This window comes from Scylla paramamosain, chromosome 16, assembly GCF_035594125.1.
Source record: "Scylla paramamosain isolate STU-SP2022 chromosome 16, ASM3559412v1, whole genome shotgun sequence".
NCBI lineage: Eukaryota > Metazoa > Arthropoda > Malacostraca > Decapoda > Portunidae > Scylla > Scylla paramamosain.
Genome location: NC_087166.1, coordinates 1,807,501 through 1,830,000, shown reverse-complemented (window position 1 = coordinate 1,830,000; position 22,500 = coordinate 1,807,501). Strand labels below are relative to the sequence as shown.

Sequence of the window (22,500 nt, the reverse complement as noted above, 5' to 3'; positions counted from 1 at the left end):
AGGCGAGGGCACACAGCTGCTCCCGACGTGTGCTACTTCTAGTCAGGTCACCATAGTCGTACGGACGCCCAGAAAGGGAGAACAAGGGGCGATACCATGTCATAGGAGAAGTAGCAGTGTTTACTTTGTGTGTGTGTGTGTGTGTGTGTGTGTGTGTGTGTGTGTGTGTGTGTGTGTGTGTGTGTGTGTGCATCCTTTGGCCTTGACATAGATTAATTAGTTTATTATCCTTGATACGCATGTAGAAAATACTTATATCAAATGATAAACATTATTTAAAATACAACATGGTAAATTTGTGTGTGTGTGTGTGTGTGTGTGTGTGTGTGTGTGTGTGTGTGTGTGTGTGTGTGTGTGTGTGTGTGTGTGTGTGTGTGTGTGTGTGTGTGTGTGTTTTCTGGTGGACCACACACACACACACACACACAGATAGATAGATAGATAGATAGTTTATTGACCACAGTGCATATAAAGAACAATAGATAAAAAGTACAAATAAATTCACTAATACTACTAAAGTTAATAGTAACACTTTAATAGTTAATAGTAACACACACACACACACACACACACACACACACACACACACATAGACAGGCCCATTGTGTGCCAGCGATGGTTCTCATAGATTACATTATCGCCTCAGGTCGTTGCTCCCTCTGTTACTGACCTTTTACGACGGGCTTTGTTCTGTGTGTGTGTGTGTGTGTGTGTGTGTGTGTGTGTGTGTGTGTGTGTGTGTGTGTGTGTGTGTGTGTGTGTGTGTGTGTGTGTGTGTGTGTGTGTGTGTGTGTGTGTGTGTGTGTGTGTGTGTGTGTGTGTGTGTGTGTGTGTGTGTGTGTTTGCGCTCTCAACGCCGGGTTTCAGAGATTACTAAATTTATCGTCTGGGAAATATTTTTCAGCCCCCGAAAAATAATTTCTTGGTTGTGGCCTCCCGTACAGGGGTAGAAATTTATAGCCATTGTTGTGTTGATGGGTGAGGCTTGAAAAAGAGTTACAGTTAAGCATTAATAAGCTCACTGTCAAACACAAGGAAGAAAACTGTATCAAAATCATACTTTCTAGTTCAATTACTGCAGTTAATATTTCTTTATACATATATTACTGGTACTTGTATTAATGATGCTGTGCTGATCAAGGAAGACAGACATATTTCCTGTGTATATTCTGTAACCTAACACTGAAAGATTTAAAGTCCAGGAATTACACGTTTACTCTGAAGTGGACTCCTTGTCATCACTCACTACTCATCCACAAAAATCTGCAAAAGATCTCAACTTTTACAGGTAAAGAAATTTAGAATAGCACGCAAGACTGATTTATATCTGCTTATCATGAAGTTTACAGATTTAACCCTTGTATTTTGATCCTCTACTTTAAGGTTCTCCAGATTTTATGACATGCTTCACCACTAAACCATCTGGCCACACACAAGCGGTACCTTCCACGAACACGTAAATTTGGTAGCACACAAGACTTATATCTGCTTATCATGGAGTTTACAGACTTGGATTTTAATACGATCTTCTGTTTTAAGCCTGTTTTTTGAATGAAGTATTTCGCTGATAAAATCTCTACACACATAATATAAAGTACAGTCACGAGAAAAGATATTTGGCAGCATTTAAGCCTTATATACATCTGCTTATTATCGAATTTACAAACTTAAACCTTTTTATTTCGACTCTCTTTGAAGAATATCCAGTTTTATGAGATACTTCTTTACTAAACCTTTTACTTACACACAACCACAAGCAGTAGTTTTCATGCTACTTTCTGCCCCGCATCTCACTCCCAGACTTGTAATCACGTTCTCACCACCAAGGCAGGACCGTCACCAACTTGTCCACCGAAGAGTAACTCACACACGCCCACACTCTCAGGTTATACAAATCCCTGACAAACTGGAGCATATCTGCCGCACTGCCAGCAAAGAGCTCCGCCCCATTTGCATGCGTCATAATATAAAATGCTTTACTTCACTAGCTGCCGCCGCTCTCCGCCAGTGGTGCGGGACTACAGTAAACCTGCCGACGTGGCGTGAAGTATAATGTGAATAAATGTAATCCTCTGCCATTGTTCTATTTTTTTTCGTACTTTTGTGCATATTAAGTGGATTAAATTATGCATAAACAAGAGAATAGGATCAACTCCTGCGTAGGTGTGTGTGTGTGTGTGTGTGTGTGTGTGTGTGTGTGTGTGTGTGTGTGTGTGTGTTTGGACGTGTGGCTCAGCAGTTCTCCAGCAGTAAAGGTGTGCAGGAGCGGAAGGTCAGCAGGCCCGCAGTGCGCACCAGTGTTTTCCCTCGGCGGCGGCAGCGGGGCCGTTTCACTCTCGCCCACCTCCCTTACCGCCTCCCTTCCCGCCAGCCTTCCCGCCAGCCTTCCCTCCTCCGCCAAATGTCTGTTTTGAGCTGAAAGGTTTTTGTTCCGAGGATGATTTTGCTTTGTCTTTTAAACCTTTCACGGATATTTACTGACCTGGCTTTGTTTTTCTCTTCCTATCGCTTCTCTCTCTCTCTCTCTCTCTCTCTCTCTCTCTCTCTCTCTCTCTGTGTGTGTGTGTGTGTGTGTGTGTGTGTGTGTTTCTCTCACTCTTTTCCGAGCCAGTTCGTCTTACATTTCTTTTTGTTGGCACTGTTTGTTTTTCTTTCACCCTTCCTATTTTTCTTGGAACACTGACCCGGCCGTCTTTCTCGCGCCCGCCACGACGCTGTGTTGAGCTTGTCCGTGTGTCCGTGGGTCAAGATCTCATCTGTGACAGTGTGAGGCGGTGGTGGTCTTATCTTAGGGGAGTCTTGCTGTTGCTGCTGCTGCTGCTTCTTCTGTTACCATGATTATATAATTGCCTATGTTAGTGCTGTATAAGTTTTTGCTGGTGCTCATATTGTTGTTGTTGTTGTTGTTGTTGTTGTTATTGTTGTTGTTGTTGTTGTTGTTGTTGTTGTCGTTGTTGCTGGTGGTGGTGGTGGAGGTGGTGGTGGTGGTGGTGGTGATGGTGGTGGTGGTGGTGAGGTGTTGTTGTTGTTGTTGTTGTTGTTGTTGTTGTTGTTGTCATCCTCGTAGTAGTAGTAGTAGTAGTAGTAGTAGTAGCAGTAGTAGTAGCAGTGGTAATGTTAATTAATATAATTATACACCTTTTTTCATATATATATAAAGAGAAATCATTATGAAAAGTCAGAAATATATGAACCATTTCACGCAGTAATATAATAGCAAGGTACAGTGTTACAATTCCGGCAGCTCATGTGTTGTGGATATTTATGAACGTTCTTTTCCCATGTATCCTGTGAGCTTATATTTCATGTATGTTTACGTGCGCTACATATTCCTCCCTCCTGTTTATGCATACTCTATAAATTGCTAAAGTTGAGTCAGCGTAAGAAAGTAACACATTTCGGAATAATCAATTGTCTGGGTCATGGAATTATTTTAATATCTACATGCATCCATCCTTCTTATGTTCTTGACACCAGGAAGAGTATCCACACAGAGCAAAGCCTTCGTCACAGAGAATTCCTAAAGAGCATTCTTCGAGTCTGGTCAACATGTAATAAATAACAAAGAACCACCAGACGTGATTGATTCTTGAGACGTGTCGTGAAATCAATCTTTTTGCACTCCATCAAAAGAACATTTCTTCTGAGGGTGTCCTGGGAACTAATCATACCGTCATCATCATCAGCATTATCATCATCCTCATCATCATCATCACCACCATCACCACGATTTCATTACATGAGAAAAAGTTCACCCAATCTTCACCCAATCTTCTCTACTCATCTCTCTGGTGTCCGTCTCTTCCAAACTATACTATATTTCATTTCTCACTGCTGTTAACATTCATACAATCACATGCATGCCTCCGTACGTGCGACCGGCTTAAGAGAGACTACAAATTTTCTTCCTCTCCACACACACCGATTCAGAAAACCATCCTGCACGACGCCACACAAACCACGTCTCCTCATCACCACGTACATCACCACCTTACGAAGGGAACACAAAGAAAACACAAAGGAAGAACAAACAGCAGACGTCATGGATTTTACGAGGCGCTCTGTGATAAGGAAGAGTATTTCACCTAAGATAGTAAGATAGTAAGGACGAAGGCTCCTCACCGCCTCCAGTATCCAGACTCCCTACATACTATACTTCCGTCACCCATTTTTCCCATCTTGCATTGCTGTCCCTCCCTCTCTCTCTCTCTCTCTCTTAGTAATTCCTTTGATGCGGACCCTCATTTGCATTCTGCGCTCGGGGTTAAAACACAATAAATTACGTGTCTCTCTGATTGATGGAGGCGTAATGACTTTTATTTCAACTGACAACATTTCCAGTTGTAATAATTCTGTATGAAGTCTGGTCGTTCGTCACCTGGCTTTCCATAAATTTTATCGATAATGTGAGTTGGTCTCGAGGACGCGTTATCGAGAACAGGTAACAAATCACACCTGTTCTTTGTTCGCCCAGTGTTCCCTCCTCTGATGGCCGCGTGCACCATAAAGCATCGATCGCTGCCATAAACAATGAGGAGTTAATGTGCAAGGAGAGTTTTGTTCCGGAAATTTGTGTCTTTAATTAAGGGAAACAGAGGAAAATGAAACGATATGTAAAAGAAAAGAATACTCCATCATTCTGGTAATTAAGATAAAAATTAGAGAGAGAAAAAAGTTGATGAAAAGAGTTGTGTTTAAGGCTCGTATTTTTTTTTTTTTCTTCTTCTTAATCTTTTGTTCCTATTCATGAAAATTTATGTCTGAATGTATCTCTTTTTACCATTCTATTTTTTTTCTGCCTTCTCCTCTTTTTCCTTCTCCTTCTCCTCCTCCTCCTCCTCCTCCTCCTCCTCCTCCTCCTCCTCCTCCTCCTCCTCCTCCTCCTCCTCCTTCTCCTCCTCCTCCTCCTCCTCCTCCTCCTTCTCCTCCTCCTCCTCTTCCTTCTCCTCCGTTGTTCTTTCTCCTTTTCTTCTGCTTCTTCAACCTCCTCCTCCTCCTCCTCCTCCTCCTCCTCCTCCTCCTCGTTCTCTTCCTCATACTCCTCTCCCTCTGGTGTAATATCCTATCTCCTTCACCAGCGCGGCACGTCCTAAAAATAATTAATTAGAGACGGAGATGCAATTATCACGAGAAAATTGACTACACCAGCAATACCAGGGATGCCTCTCGCTCTATTTCCCAGGTAAAATGAAACACACTTCCGCTCACCTGTCTCTCATTACTTTCCAGAAGACAGCATGTGGTCATCTCCCTCCCCCCCTTCCTCCTCCCATCATCCCCTGCTACCCCTGCTCACCCTGCTTACTCTGCTGTCTGAGTTCCATAAAGTTCCCCGGATGCTGCTGTGAAGGATTAAAGGATCAGTTGGCTTTGGGTTTCTTCCTTACTTGCTTTGGTCAAAAGGAACTCAATGGAGGCTGACTTACCGGATGCTGGTGGGGAAGGTGCGGTGAAGTCTTGGAGAAGGTTCTTGTATCCGTTTGGTTCATTTGTTCTGTGAAAGAGAATAAGACAAGGATGTTAGTGGTGTTAGGTATATATTATGGTAGTACTCGTATAAAGTTAATGAACAAGTGAAACAGCAGACAAGAACGTAGCGTAAGTGTTAAATACGACTTCAGATAAAATACTAAATATATAGTTCTGAAAATATAAGAAATCTGAGGAACGAATTCAATAAAAATGCATAAAACAATATCACTCTCTTGTTTAAGTGAGGAAGATCATAGGAAGTGGGGGAAAATTATATAAGAGAAAACTTTTAAGGAAAAAAATCAATATATATTAAAAAAAAGTACGAGAGAGCCAATAGAAACAGAAAATCAAATAACATTACATTATATTTAATTTGCAGTATGTGTGAATGTAAATATTCATGAGAAAATTAATCCAGATCATTTACTAAGTCCCTTTATTTGAAATACAGACTAGACCTCCTTGAAAGATAAAACGATAACAACAACAACAACAACAACAACAACAACAACAACAACAACAATAACAACAACAACAACAACAACAACAGCTGACCTACATACACTCATCATTATTCCCCACATAAACTTTACCAGTCCACCATCACCCACACGGTTGCCTCCTCACACCACCACCGCCACCACCGCCACCAACCACTTCTACCACCACCACTCCCAGCCACCACTTCCCTCCACCTCCTCCCCAATGGTCAGGTCAGGTGCTGAATTGCTAACGGCGGGTGATAGTGAAGATGGGAAGATATCAAGCGTTAAAGGGAAGGAGGGGGCGAGAGAGAATGATGGAGATTGAGACGGGGAGGTGTTGAGAAAGGTGGAAGAAAGGAGCAGGAAGGAGGGTGAAAATGGAGACGAGAAAGAGGTGCAGTGATGTGCAGAGGAATCTTCATCTTTACTTTCCTATGTCTTTTACTTTACTACATTAGACAGTGTAGCCTATAGCGAACAGTCTCGTAAGTACCAAGACATCTGCTTCTGTGTGTTACTTCTTTGTGTTCCTTCGTGTGTCTTCAAACGTGTTAACAGCACAAGAGCAGCATCAGTATTTCGCAGTCCCTTATTTTGAGAACATAAGAACCGCAAGAACATAAGAGCCATAAGAACATAACTCAAGAACACAAGAACCCCCATAAAAACATAAGAATCATGGCAACATAACTCATAAGGACACAAGAACCCCATGAGAACATATGACCCATAACAACGTAACTTATAAGAACAATGTGGAAGGGACTATGAAAACGCATAATAATATTCCTCAAGGTTACCAGTCATTCCACCAGAACCCAATAACTGAAGCAATTAACCACGCCATTTCCTCTGCGCACCACTGAGAGATAACTTCAATAAAGCCATTTCTATGCCTGAGTCTTCCCCGCCGCCTCCTCTCAACCCGCCAGAAGCCTCGAGAAGCCTACAATGAACTGCTTCGCTAATAATCCCAGGCGCCTCCTCTCTCACCCTTCGAGGCTCCGGTAACAAACACTCCCATACGTCTGCCAACCTGTCTTCTCAATTGCACCTCTGTCTGAGCAAAGACCTTCACATATTCCTCCGGTAAGCTCCCTAAGCATCGATCTCTGGGGGGAAGCAAATTTAGGAATGGCTTGGAGATGCGGAGGAGGACGCGAGTGTGATGAAGACGACATGCGGGTGTGTTAGAGAGGGAAATGGGGACGAAGAGGGAGGGAGAAGTCGTGGCGGATAAGTTATAGCTCATGTGTAAAGAAGGATGAGCACACGTAAGGAATAAGTGTGTAAGAAGCGCGGGGAGAGATGAAGGATGGCCGAGAAAGGAGAGGGAAGGGAATTTAAAGGGGAGAATGAGGTGGAAGGGGAAGAAAGGCGCCCGGCGAGAGGTGATCTGATAGCGAGCATAATGCCCCTGTAGCCGCTCAGGAAGTCAAAGGAAGTATCAAGAGTCCTATTGTTCGCTGCGGCCCACAGAGGCGATCCACCCACGACTGTCACCTTCCCTATGCCACCCACACACACACACACACACACACACACACACACACGTTAATACAAAACTGATTATTACGTAACGTTTTGTCTTTTATTCTCTTTCACCTTTTCTCTTGTTTGTATTTCATTCATGTTATTCTTATTGTTTCTTGCTTCTTCTTCATTTATTTATTTATTTATTTATTTGTGTTGGCATGAATATCCTCTTAATTTATTACATTTAATGACAGATGTACTCCATTTCAAACTTTTTTTTTTTTCACTCTCTCCAATTTTTCTCTTCCCTTTTGTCATCATTCAATCGTCGAAGGAGACGCGGAGAAAACACGAGGAGTTTGTGAAGGCAACAAGACGCGGGGCTGGGAAGGTGATGCATCCTGGCTGATGGAGTGTTAGTGAAAACGGGACCCCACGCAGCCCGCTCCTACCCACGCCCTCCCCGACGCCACACCCACAGTAACCCCGCTACCCCTGCCTGCCCTGCCCTGCTTTGCCCTGCCCTGTCCATCTAGCATCCACCCTCACGACCACCAGCACAACCACCACCATCACCCACCTTTTCCTTATACCCCAATCCAAACCACTTTTTTTTTTCTTTCTTTCTTTGACTTATAGTATATGACCACCCGCACACTGACCCACCCACCCACCCAACCACCCACACACCCACTATCCATCCATTCACCCATTCACTCCCCACATCCAAAACACAAACATACACACACACTGACCACAAAATAGCAACTCACTGAGATCGATAGAGGCACAACACATGGGAAGCAGGTCGGGAGTCTCACCCATCGATTGCCACAACACACCAGCACACCAGACCACCGCCGCTCGGACGCAAAACGCACTCTCATCTCATCTTCTGTCATTTCACATCATTTCCACTGTTACCATGGTACAGTTCATTAAAAATATCATGATGAAGTAAATAAATAAAGCGGTTCTCAAAATACATTCCTTATGACTTTGTAAACTATCTAATATCGTCATCTAAAGTCCATGTCTCTTTTTTTTATATTACAATTAAGCTATCATCTCTCTTACCGTCAAACAATTATGACTCAAAAACTCAATTAAATCCTTAACTTCGCACTTAAAACTATATGAAGAACCTAATACCGCCGCCTTGAGTGTAATCTCTCCTTTGGCAAAGTAAATTCAGTAAATTCACGTTATTTTCACTTTCAGCACCATACAAATCAGATAAAACACCCTGCCATCCCTTAAATGCGTATCTTAAACCATAAACTAATCTAGTGACGCCTTTTGAAGTCTCTAGGTCTTTCTAAGTCTCTTTTCTTTTGGTAAAGTACACATACACTTTTCAATTTCTACCATAACAAAAATTAAGCTCAAAAATCATGTAGCTACACGCGTGTATCAATAACACCATTCTGAGTCTCTTTTTAGATAAAGGCAGGACGATCGGCAGACAGTCACTTCATGATAAATCGTCACCCTCTCATCCCACTTTCTATGGCCTTGAGGGGTAACTCGGGTGAAGCAAACATACACACATTGTACTAGCGTTTGCCTCGACCACCGCGTCCCTTGTCCCTCTTGGTTCTTCCAAGTAGGTACTCGTATACCTGCCCGGGGGAGTTACCACCATAGCGAGGCTTGAACTCAGTAGTCCCAGAGAGAGTCGCAACGCAGCAGCAACAAAAAAGATCATTAGACAAGCATAAGGGAAAAGTGAGACCACTCCTGCATGCTGAGCAGTTGGGAGGGTCCTGGTAAGATTACTGTTGTGGGCAGCGACTCCATTAGTGCATGCAGAGTTACGTGTACTTCCCTGGTGCACGAAGGCGAATGTTGTGTTATTAGAGACGAATGGCTGGCTTATAAATTGCAACTGTGAAGTATTCAGCATTTCTAAAACGGGTGCATTGTTTCTCTATGTAATTACTTTATAAGCATAAATTACATGTTAAATTAATTATGTAAAAGTCTAGACGCAATGGAATATCAGTAATTAAAGCGAACACTCTTTTTTAATTAACTAAGAGACTGTGTTTCTTTGCATCATCCGCTTTCATTACTCGCCCCACACACACACCCGGCGCGCCGCACTTGCTACCCCAAGACACACAGACACACAGACAGATAGGCACACAGACACACAGACACACAGACAGACAGGCAGACACACAAACACACAGACAGACAGATAGACAGGCAGGCAGACACACAGACACACAGACAGACAGGCAGGCACACAGACACACAGACAGGCAGACAGACACACAGACAGACAGACAGGCAGACACACAGACAGACAGACAGGCAGGCAGACACACAGACACACAGACAGACAGGCATGCACACGGACACACAGACAAGCAGACAGACAGACAGACAGACAGACAGGCAGACACACAAACACACAGACAGACAGACAGACAAGCAGGCAGACACACAGACACATAGACAGACAGGCAGACACACAGACAAACAGGCAGACACACAGACACACAGACAGACAGGCAGACAGACCTTCACCCCTCTACCCTCATAACCCTCACAGCCTGCCCCTCACAACCTTCCCCGTCAAAACCCTCACAACCCTTACAATAATTATTCTTACAACCGTCACAGCCCTCACAGCTTCGACATCTTCCCCTCCTCTCCTCTTGCCCTCTCCTCCTCTCTTCCTCTCCTCCTCTCCTCCTCTCACTTTCCCATGGCAGATACAAAAATTAGATCAAAGTCGCGCTGTCAAACAACCCTCTCTTCTTCCGCTTCCTTTTTGTGACAGGTACAAAAATCTGATGATCTCGTTCGCACATCAGACCTTTCCTCTCCCCGGCTACTCTTCCCACTGCCTTCCCTTCCTCCCTCAGCTCTTCGTTATCTGCGGGGCTCGAACCGGTGAAAGACTTTCGGCCGTAATCAGAGTAAGTAGTTGCGGTCGTTAATCATTCTGTCGGGTTCCCTCCCTCCTCCTCCTCTCCCCAGATGACTAGCGTGGGTAGGGGGAGAGAGAGAGAGAGAGAGAGAGAGAGAGAGAGAGAGAGAGAGAGAGTTGGGGTGGAAAGAGCGGGCGTGGGTGTGAGGGTGAATAAAGGGAAGGAAAGTATGGGTAGGGACGAGGATAAGGGGAGGAAAGAGGGAGGAGGGAAGGAAGGGATAATAATGTGTGGAAGGAGGAAGGGTGGGGGTGTGGGTGTGACAGCGTATGAGTGTACGGGGAGAAGGGAAGAAGAGAAGGAGGGGGAAGGAAAGGATAAGGGTGTGTGTGTGTGTGTGTGTGTGTGTGTGTGTGTGTGTGTGTGTGTGTGTGTGTGTGTGTGTGTGTGTGTGTGTGTGTGTGTGTGTGTGTGTGTGAAGCTAAATACGAATGAAAGGAAATGAAACACGTGAATAAAACATCAGAATTAGAGAACAAAAGAGATAAAAGAGAAACAGAAAAAAAAGAGAACAAAATGAGAAAGGAAATCTTAAACAGAAAAGAGTAAACATGAAACAAGAGCAAACAAACAATAAAGACAGACATAGAAAACGAGAAAGAGAGAAAAAAAAACAAGAACAAAACACATGACGAGAGAGAGAGAGAGAGAGAGAGAGAGAGAGAGAGAGAGAGAGAGAGAGAGAGAGAGAGAGAGAGAGAGAGAGAGAGAGAGAGAGAGAGAGAGAGAAAGGGAGAGAGTCAGGAGAGAACAACCGGAAAAGGCAAGGAGGGGAAGGCAAAGAGGAAACAAGGAAGGAAGAGAGTGTGGGAGGGAGGAGGATAAAGGAGAACAATATAAGTAAAATCTGGACGAAGAGAAGTAAGTAAAGAAGAGAAAGAGGAAGTAAGGCAGACGAAAGTGGAGTTTATAGAGGCAAAGAGGAGCCGGGCGAGTGGAGGAGAGGGTGATGAGGCAGTGGAGCAGGAAGGAGAGGACTGTAAATTTGGATGCAAGTAGGAGAGAGAGGGAAGGGAGGGTGGGAGGGAGCGAAGGAGGGTAGGAAAGAGTAAGAGAGAGAGAGAGAGAGAGAGAGAGAGAGAGAGAGAGAGAGAGAGAGAGAGAGAGAGAGAGAGAGAGGGAGAGAGTAATGTAGGGAGAGGGAAGATGGAAGAAACAAAAAGGGAAACAGGAAAGGAGAGCATGATGTAGCAGAATTCCCCTCACAGCATAAAAAAAGAAAAAGAAAAAAAACGCCATGAAGGGGATTACTAACACACACAAAAAAAAAATAAAATAAAAAATAAAATCACAAAAGTTCTTCCTCCTGCACTGTTGATACCACTCACCATAAAATAAGCTAAAGTAAAGTAAACCAATCAAGTACAGCTAATATCACGACACCAATTAAAAGACGAGAATTCGGCATGAAATAAGCATCGCCATCCCAAAACCGATACACGCAGAAGCAAAGCAGCAAGTCATCCGCAGCATAATTTAAAGATAGTATTACAAGAGCACACTATTACGAGAAACACGAAGCATTCAGCGCAATTAGATCCTCGCCACATAATCAAGATAAAAACAAGTCCAGTCCTTATAAGCGACGCGATCACACCCAGGCAATAGCAGCAGCAGCAGTAGCACGAGTAAAACAAGGATTAAGTTTCCCCATCAAACAATCTGTGAATCTCGCGAGGAAAACGTTCTCACAAGCCCTCTATCTCTTATCTCGCTTATCGGAGGATGTTTGGGGAGCAAAGTGAGCCAGCCATCTGAGCCGCCATCTGCCCGGAGGAGGCGCAGCTGGGAGTCGCAGGCGGAGGGTGAAAGTCAGTCCCCGCACGATCATTCATCTTGGGAACCGTCAGCCAGGGCCGTGCGTCAACATCCCTACATTTGAGTACAAACCACTTGGGGGAGAAGAATGTTGCAAACTGGGCCACGCGACCCGCCGTACCTGCCTAATGTTGCTCAGACATCCTTTTAATCTACCGGAGGAATGCCGGACTATCGCTTAGCCAACCTCGATTATACGACAAAAATGTTCCGAAGACGCGGTTTACAGTCCACTTACAGCCTGGAGAATGCCGCCAGGGACGCTATCACAACCTCGTTCTATCAGAATATTGCATTCTCTCTCTCTCTCTCTCTCTCTCTCTCTTTCTCTCTCTCTCTCTCTCTCTCTCTCTCTCTCTCTCTTCATTCGTTCATTCATTCATTCTTTCATTTCCTTTTTTCTTTTTTTCTTTTTATCCTTAACTATTACCGTCGTTTCTACTCTCTCTCTCTCTCTCTCTCTCTCTCTCTCTCTCTCTCTCTCTCTCTCTCTCTCTCTCTCTCTCTCTCTCTCTCTCTCTCTCTCTCTCTCTCGCCCTTAATCCAGCTGGCTAGTCGCGAGTCACAGATGGCAAGGGGACAAGGAGGACAAGGACAGGTGGTAGCGGTGAGACTTGGCGGGCGGCGAGCAGCTTATCTTTGCCTATACCGTATGTAAGATTAGACTAAGAATTGCAGACGAGGACGCAACACAGTGGAGGAGAAGAAGAAGGAGCATGGATATTAGAGTGATCAGGGAAATAAGGAAGGAGAAAGGGAGAGAGGAAATGAATGCAGAAAGGGAAGGAGAGTGGTAATAACAGCACGAAGACCAGAATGAGAAGAAAGAAAGGAAGGAAAGAGAGAAAGAGGAGAATGTGGAAGAATGAATGGAACAAAGAGGTTGGAAAGGGATGAGGATCGGAAATTTGAAGCGAGAGAGGATGAAAGAGGCGAGAACCGAGGAGGGAAGATGGAATATATTTAAAAGGATAAGGGAAAATATCAAGGGAACAAAGAAAAGAGAGAATAAAAGAAGTTGAGGTATGAGAAATAGAAAATGAGATAAGGTCACAGATGAAAATGTGAAGAGAGAGAGAGAGAGAGAGAGAGAGAGAGAGAGAGAGAGAGAGAGAGAGAGAGAGAAGTAGAATAAAGGGGTATGAACGTATGAAATAATATAAATCGGGATAAGATGATGATGAACGAAGGAAATAATGGAGAACAGAACGATAGGAGAAAGGAAGGAAGGAAGGAAAGACGAAGATAAAGAAGAAAATGATGAGGCGAAGGGAGGTTAGAAGGAAGGGGGAAGGGATAAAGGTAGGAAGGAAAGAGGAAAAGAAGGAAAAAAGAAAGCAATGGAGGATGATGGGAGAAATGGAAGAGAAGGAAGAAGAAAAAGAAAAAAAGAAAGGAAAGGATAGAAGGAAGAAAGGATGGAAGGAAGAAAGGAATGATGATGATGATGATGACGATAACCAACACTGCAGTTTCTATCCTTGATTCTTGCGTTATGTCTGTCTATAATTTTGTTACATTTTTTTTTTTTATGATTTCGACAAATACATTTTTTTCTTTTCATTTTATTCAGTCTCATATACAAAATCCTTGTCGTCTGATCTTGAGCTTCCTCTTCCTCCTCTTCTACCTCTTTACTTCTTTGTCCTCTTACTTCCTTTCCTTTCTTTCTTTCCCTTCTGTTTCTCCTCCTGTTTTATTCTCCTTTATTTTTCTTCTTTTTTCCTTGTTCTCCTGTTCCTCGTCTTCCTCTGCCACTATATTTTTCCTCCTTCTCTTTCTCTTCTTTCTTGCTTTCTCCTCCTCCTGCTCCTCCTTCCCCACTTTCGTCTGTGCTAATTTATCTCACGGTATGTAGAATAGAATACAGTGAAGATCCACCAAACAAACACGTAATATATCTACTATTGTTTGTTCTTCATTTGTGTTCCCTTACCATCCTCTTCCTCCTCCTTCTCTTACCACTCCTTTCTTCCCCGCCTCCTCCCACGCTTCCCGCCGCTTGGGTAAACTTGCTCTGTCCTGACCCTTCCCCAGAGGCAGTTTTTACCCTCCTGTGGGTCAAGGTCCTCCACCCCAGTGCATCATTTATCTTTCTCATTCCCAAATTTTGTTATGTTTTTTTTACCCCTGCTGCAATATTCTTTTTTCAACATTACGAGTCTATACTTGGCTTGTTATGACGTGGAGTGAATAAAAGTGTACATAAACAAATATTCTCTCCTCGTTGTTGTTGTTGTTGTTGTTGTTGTTGTTGTTGTTGTTGTTGTTGTGTTTTTCTCATTTAATTTCTGTTGTCTTTCTTTTTTTCGTCTCGTCTCGTCTCGTCGTGTTTCGGTTCGTCATGTTTCTGTGTGTCTGTCTTTCTCTCTCTCTCTCTCTCTCTCTCTCTCTCTCTCTCTCTCTCTCTCTCTCTCTCTCTCTCTCTCTCTCTCTGTCTCTCTCTCTGTATGTTTTTCTGTCTGTCCTTTCTTTTGTGTCTGTCTGTCTCTGTCTTTTTGTCTGTCTTTCAGTTTGTTTATTTGTCTGTCTGTCTGTCTGGCTCTCTCTCTCTCTCTCTCTCTCTCTCTCTCTCTCTCTCTCTCTCTCTCTCTCTCTCTCTCTCCCTATTTTTTTCGGCCTCACTTTCTTTCCTTTCACATTTCTTCCCTCGCTCAAGTCGCCCCCTCCGTGACCTCCACCCGCAGCACAATGGGGAAAGGAACCTCGCTCGGAAAAACACGAGATCTATAAGGGATTCCGTCGCCTGGTGCAGCGGGGAAGTGGCACAAAGAGATAGTCGCCCACTGAATATAAGCAAGCACTGGACCTAAACCTTGGACGCCTTTGGGGGGAAAAAAAATACTGTAAGCCTTATTTTGGACAGTCATTAAGGGAGGAGTGGAAAAAAATAAAAGATAAAGGAGTATAGACTGTCAGGAGCTAAAATGCAAATACAGTATGAGAAGGAAGAATGAAACCAAACATAACAAAATTACAAAGGTGTGGAATCAAGAAAATATCATCCTTTCCCGGAAAATGGAGATGAAATAAATAAATACATCGTGAACCAATAAAAGAGAAAAGGAAAAAAATCGTATAAAGCGAAGCTAAGTAACCCCCAATACACGAACGAGTAGGAGGAGGAGGAGGAGGAGGAGGAGAATTCGGTGTGAAGAAAATCCCAGATGTGCACGAAACGACACGGATTCGACCCCAGCTTCGGACGGCTGCGGGAAGGTCGGTAACGCCAGCTGAGCCGCAAGTTTTATCGGAGAAGGGCAATAGTCGTCAGCAGATGGGGAAGTCCCTGGCCGAGTTTACGAGTCTGGCGGACAAAGGCAGGAAAGTAGTAGGACATTAGGGCGATCCCGTAAATATTAGGGAAAGACGGAACAGTGCTTGAGGTCGGACTTACTGGGCCTGACTCGGTGTCTTTAGTGGACGAAGGAAGGGAGGAAGGAAGGATGGAAGGGTGGAAGGGAAGATGGAAGGAAGGGAGAAAGGGAGAGAAGGGAGAAAGGAGAGAAGGATTGGAGGAAGGATAGAAGGGAGAAAGAAAGAAAGGAAGAGAGGATAGAAGGGAGGATAAAAGGAAGGAAGGGAAGGGAGGGAGAATAGAAGGGAGGATGGACGTAGAAAGAACGAAGGAAGGAACGAGGGAAGAAATAAAGGATGGAGGAAACGAAGAAAGAAAGAAAAAAAGAAGATAGAAGGAGAGAATAAAAGAGGAAGAAAACGAAGGAAGAAATGCTGGAAGAGAGGATGAGGGGAGAAATAGAAGCAAGGAAAAATTAAAGAAGGAAAGGGAGGAAGGTGCGTACGAAAATTGTGGAAACAACTGCAACATAATACACAGACGTAGAATTTTGTGCGTGAGACGAAATTAATTAAATAAGTGTGTGTATGAGAGAGAGAGAGAGAGAGAGAGAGAGAGAGAGAGAGAGAGAGAGAGAGAGAGAGAGAGAGAGTGCGTGTGTAGAAAAGTCTCTGGTATTAATCTCAAAATTAAATACACAGAAGAAATATTTCGGGTACTCGTCCACCTAGACATAACGAGGCCCATAAATTTTTCTATATTAAGAATAAGACACGCAACTCATAAAACCCTCTCAACTCTCTCTCTCTCTCTCTCTCTCTCTCTCTCTCTCTCTCTCTCTCTCTCTCTCTCTCTCTCTCTCTCTGCAAAGCCCCTTCAATCTGGCTTAATACAATCCTCTGGAACAGCCTCTCCATACTCTTTCCACATAATAAAATCGGTTCCCATCCTTTCAGAAGTGGCTGTGCAGAAACCCATCCATTGAACGCCTTTTCTCCCTTTTCATCCTCTCTTCTTTCCTTCCTCTCCTATCTGAAAGAGAGAACGAGTGAACGAGTAACTGGTCTTTGCGCGGTCCTTCATGCATCTGGCTTCCACGACGAGAGCGCAGAGTGAGTGAGGAGCTGCGAAGTGAGCGGAATGAGGTTTACTTTTATGGGTTGTGCGTCAGAAGATACTGCATAGATAGAGACAAGAGAAGCAGTTCCAACGGGTTAGGATGAGAGAGAGAAGTAAGTGGGAGAAATTCATGGACGAAACAGGGTGGAGATTGCTAGGCAGGTAAGGTTACGTGTGTGTGTGTGTGTGTGTGTGTGTGTGTGTGTGTGTGTGTGTGTGTGTGTGTGTGTGTGTGTGTGTGTGTGTGTGTGTGTGTGTGTGCCATATACTTTCAATGTTTATGAATTGCATTTGTTAGATTCAAGATTACAATCTGAACCTTTATGTTTATGTGACAATCTTATGTACGATTATTTTAAAGCAAGCACACACACACACACACACACACACACACACACACACACACACACACACACACACACACACACACACAGGCTACACACATGGGCATGCACGCACGCACACAAAAAATGTAAAAGCTTGTTTATGAGAGAGAGAGAGAGAGAGAGAGAGAGAGAGAGAGAGAGAGAGAGAGAGAGAGAGAGAGAGAGAGAGAGAGAGAGAGAGAGAGAGAGAGAGAGCTAGATAAACCAATGAATGAATGAAATACATACATCATAAAACAATCAAACAATCAAACAAACAAACAAACAAACAAACAAACAAACAAACAAATAAAATAGATGAAGGGAGGCCGGGCGCGGTGAATCTCCCCAATAGGTACCATGAAATCACAGTTCAAATCAGCAAACAAATGAAAGTAATATACGAGTAAATAAAAATGGGGAGATGGAATGTAATGTGTCGCTCATGTCAGCCCAGTGAGTCACCAGGCGGGGAGGTGTTTATTATGTGTGGTCGTGATGGAGCCCCGGCCACTGACATCCCTCACCTGAACATAAACAAGGTACTCTATTGGCGCCGGTTTCAGGAGTGCGGGAAAGAAAATAGCTATGCGAACATACATTTTTTCTTATGTCAAGCCAAAAATGAAAAAAAAAAATGGATGGAAAAAAAAACGTCGCGCAATGCACTTCTTTCTAAAACAGGAGTAGCGGCCAATTTATTGTTTTTGAGGTGTTTTGATGCTTGTTATTTATTTGTGAGGCGAGGTTGACCTTACTTTGTGAATTATTACGGTTTTAATTCGATGAAAAGTTTGCAAGTAAGATGTGTGTGTGTGCTCCTTAGCCCAGGATCTCCAATCTTATATGAGATCATGAGTTTAGTTTAAGCTACTCTGCATATCAAAACTATGTAAAGTAGTCAACTAATTCACATTTTTTTACACCCTGATAAGAGCAGATCTAAGAAAGAAATGTGCCAGAATGAACTGAAGGTTATTTTGCATAGAGATAGAAACTAGTGCAAAGGATATATAAAAAACAAATATATCGAAAAAAAAAAAATACACATAAAAACGTACACACTTAAATTTTACGCGTTATCAAGACAAAAGTTGAGATAATATTACCTTAGTATTGAAGGCAAGGCATAAAAGATACCAATTCGAAAGTCAATATCAAAAGTAAAGGAGAACTGAGAAATGCCAAGTGTTTATCAGAAAATGAGAGAGACCGCTGGAAAAACTTACATCGTTGCCAACCAATACAAGGATGATGATGATGATGATTATGATGATGATGATGAGAGAGAGAGAGAGAGAGAGAGAGAGAGAGAGAGAGAGAGAGAGAGAGAGAGAGAGAGAGAGAGAGAGAGAGAGAGAGAGAAATACACAGACAGGAAGAAATTCAGCTGGGAAGGATATTGTAAATTCTTTGGTGCGGAAAAACGAGGCGCTAAATATAAAAGAAGGGAAATAAAGGACGGAAAAAAAAGAAAGGGAAAAGCAGGAAAAAGAAGAGTTTTAGGCAGGAGAGTGGGAGTGAGTAGTGGATATACAGTGTGTACTTACTGTGATGAGGATAGGCAGGAATGGAGGGTGTTAGGAGAGGAGAGGTGCAAAGGAGACAAGCAGGGTGGTGGTACATGGTATCGAGGAGGAGGAGGAGGAGGAGGAGGAGGAGGAGGAGGAGGAGGAGGAGGAGGAGGAGGAGGAGGAGGAGGAGGAGGAGGAGGAGGAGGAGGAGGAGGAGGAGGAACAAGAACAAGAAGAACAAGAACAAGAAAGAAAAAAAGAAGAACCAGCCAGTCAAATAATTAAACAAACTGACACACACACACATACACATACACACACATAAAAAAGAAGAAGAAAAAGAAGAAAAAGAAGAAGAAGAAGCAGGGATGAGGTGGCCGTATTCGCCGTGAGATGGCTGGAGACGACTTGGGCTGATTGCGACTTAAATGTTTTATGGAGTAGCTGAGGGCGGGTGGGGGTCAGTCATAAACGGCTGAGTGGACGTGTTGGATGGGAACTGGATCTGTGAAGTGCGTATGATAGAGGACGAGAAGGAAAAGAAGAAGGAAGAGATGAAAAACGAATACAAATACATAGGAATACAAAGGAATACAAGCAACAGCAGATCTTTTGGCCCTTGTTAAGCTGTTTGGTGATGAAATTGGGAGTTTAAATAGGACAGTAGCTGCGACAGAAGCTTGGATAGGTAGCGTTCGATTCCCCTTTGCCTTGGAAGAAACGGAGAATGAGGAGAAGGAGGAGGAACACAAAGAAATACAATAGAAGATCAAAGAGCGACACATCTCGAAGTTCTTACAAGGTTATCTCGGTAACTATTCCACACTAACTAACAGAGGGAGAGAGAGGATAGTACAGAAGGCTCAAGGGAGGAGGAGGCGGAGGAGAAGGGAAGAGGAATAGGAAGAGCAGTATAAGCAAAATAAGGAAAACATATTAGAGTTTAAAAAGGTGAGAAAAGTATTATAATTTTGAAACGGGTGGGCTATGATAATGTTTGCAATTAGTTACTTTATTTCTCTTAATGAGCGGAATATAATGGCGCGGGTAGGAAGTTTACACGTGTTCTTACAATATTAGCTTGGCGTTTATGATGTTAGAGTTTAGGTAACCTTATTAATACGGCACTTAATGATGTTACGGTGATGATAAGTAATAATAATAATGATAATAATGACACTACTACTACTACTACTACTACTACTACTACTACTACATTATCATTATTATTATCATCACTATTGCCATCAGTATTGCTAGTATTACTCTTACTATCACAACTATCATTGCTATCATTATTTTCATTATCGTTATTAGAAACAGACGAATTTCATCATTGATATAAAACCTGCCACTGTGATATCCATACTTTTCGTGGGGGAAAAAGAAATAACACACAAAGAAAAACACCTAACAATTACATAAGAGGCGCGGCACGAGGCAGGAGCGCCAAGCAGTGCCGTGATGGAGGCGCTACACGTCTAGTGCATCAAGTGCTGGATGCTTTGCCCCTCGCCCACTTTAAGGTCTACCGGAACAAATCCCCAGATGAAGCAGTAGTAATTAATCACCCCCACTCAGCCAGAAAGTACTACCTGTATTTATTTATAGAGCAGTCCCTGGTAACCCGTCCTCTCTCTCTCTCTCTCTCTCTCTACACACACACACAGACACAGGAGCGATAAACTATATTAATACAGTCACATAATTTTCCATGCTGTTGCCAGGGATAAATTTGGACATGAGTGGGAGCCGAGCCGTGAAATAAGAGATGGTTCTATATAGCGGTTATCACTGGAAACACTCTATTTTTCATGACACCCGGGAGAAGCGCACACCACGCCGAATGGGAACCCAACTAAAAGATATGAAAAATAAACTGCCGAGGCGTAAAACAGCGCGCACCAAAAAAGATATTGCGACAAACAAATCCATTGGAAAAAAAAAAAGTATGGCCCAAAATAATATCACCGCCCATAGGTAAAAGCAATTTAGTGGGATCGTTTTAAATCCGCGGCAGTAGTTTGTGCACCGCGTTGCGCCTTACGTCGCCAAGCAGCAGTGCGGCAGCAGCAGAAACAGCAACAACAACAACAACAACAACAACAACAACAACAACAACAACAACAATAACAACAGCAACAGCAACAACAACAGCAGCAACAACATTACCATCACCACCACTACCATCACTGGCAATAAACAACAACAACAAGAGCATTATCATCACCACAACCACCACCACTACTACCACTACCACTTCCACTTCCACCCCCTCAATAGCAGCATCACCACTATCATTAATAATAATAATAATAATAATAATAATAATAATAATAATAATAATAATAATAATAATAACAACAACAACAACAACAACAACAACAACAACAACAACAACAACAACAACAACAACAACAACAACAACAACAACAACAACAACAACAACAACAACAACAACAACAACAACAACCATAATACAAGTCATAATTTAAACGCACTCCCAGGAAAAAAAAAAAAAACACGCAAAATCAACACAAAACAAAATTCGTGCGCTTTACAGCAACACATTTGAAAAAGTAAAACCCAGAAACCAAAAAAAAAAAAAAAAAAAAAAAAAATGAATAACACTTTACCTACATGGCACGTATTTCCCGGGATAAAAACGTGAACTTGAAAACACACACACACACACACACACACACACACACACACACCACACATTTACACACGCATTAAAAAAAAAAAAACATACTAAAAATAAACATACACACAGTAAGCCTCAAAAGTTAAACACACACACACACACAAACACACACACATGCACGACTCCCCTCCCCCCCCTCCACACACACACGCACAAACATGTACCAACACAATCCCGCAAAATGCACAAAATGAAAACTACAACATACTCGTTTCTAAATCCGCGGCCCATCATACCAGCGGGAGAGAGCCACCCGCCCCATCCCGCAAAGTGCCTCCACCAGGGGGCCGCGGGGCTCACCTGCTGCGCCCCGCACTGAAGGTTGGGTTTTATGGCGTTGATTTGGCGACGGGTCGTTATGAGCTTGATATTACTGTGTGTGTGTGTGTGGGGTGGAGGGTGGGGTGGGTTGGGGGTGTCAAAAAACTATCTATCTATCAATTTATCTCACTTTGTATCTCTCCTTTTCCTTCTTTCTATCTATCTATTTATCTCGCTATCTATCTGTGTGTGTATTTTCTAGCGGTATTTTTTGTATAGTTCTGTATTTGTATTTTGTTGTATTTTTTTTTTTTTTTTTGTACATTTCATTATGTTTATATACATCACCACGTGTTGTATAATGTTATAGTTCCCGTGATCCAATTTAAGTCTATTGTTTTGATTCCCATACGTATCCATAGCGATCTCTCTCTCTCTCTCTCCCTCTCTCTCCTCTCTCTCTCTCTCTCTCTCTCCTCTCTCTCTCTCTCTCTCTTGCTTGCTCGTTCGCTCTCATCCTTTCCTCACTACCACCCTTTCCTCTTTCCCTTTTCTTCATCGTTCTTTCCTCGCTCCCACACTGGTCTCCCCTCCAGGCTCACTCTTCACGCAGGATGTAATATTATCTCAGCCCAGCAAGCCACCAGGGTCTCTCCTCACACCTCGCATTCTCACCTCATTCAATCCACACCACGCATTCCGCCCCTCGCCAGCCTTCACCCTTCCTTCCTCCTACCACACGTCAAATTTTTTACTTCTTCCTCTTACTCCTATCCCTTTCTCCTCCTCTTCCCCTCCTTTTTCTTGATCACATTTGCGTTCTTCTTCGTATTCCAGTCAACGCATCAAACTTCTGGCTCTTCCTCCCGCTCATTTTCCTTTCTTCTCCCCTTTCCCTTCCCTCTATCACACAACTCGTTCTTCTCTTTGTACCTCGCATCAACATGAAACTTTCCCCCTTGTACCTCCTTTTCATTTTCCTTCCTCCTCTGGCTCTCTCTCTCTCTCTCTATCACATTCTGGTTCTTTCTACATGCAAG

The 22,500-nt window shown here is 43.2% G+C and overlaps 1 long non-coding RNA gene across 1 annotated transcript in view; it reads right to left on the bottom strand.

The window, feature by feature from the left end:
- The window catches only part of LOC135107798 (uncharacterized), a 33,006-nt gene that overhangs the window by 4,675 nt on the left and 5,831 nt on the right, over positions 1-22,500 (bottom strand). The window contains exon 2 of the long non-coding RNA XR_010271994.1: positions 5,427-5,494. This is a non-coding gene — a long non-coding RNA (uncharacterized LOC135107798). The remainder of the gene's footprint in view (positions 1-5,426; positions 5,495-22,500) is intronic.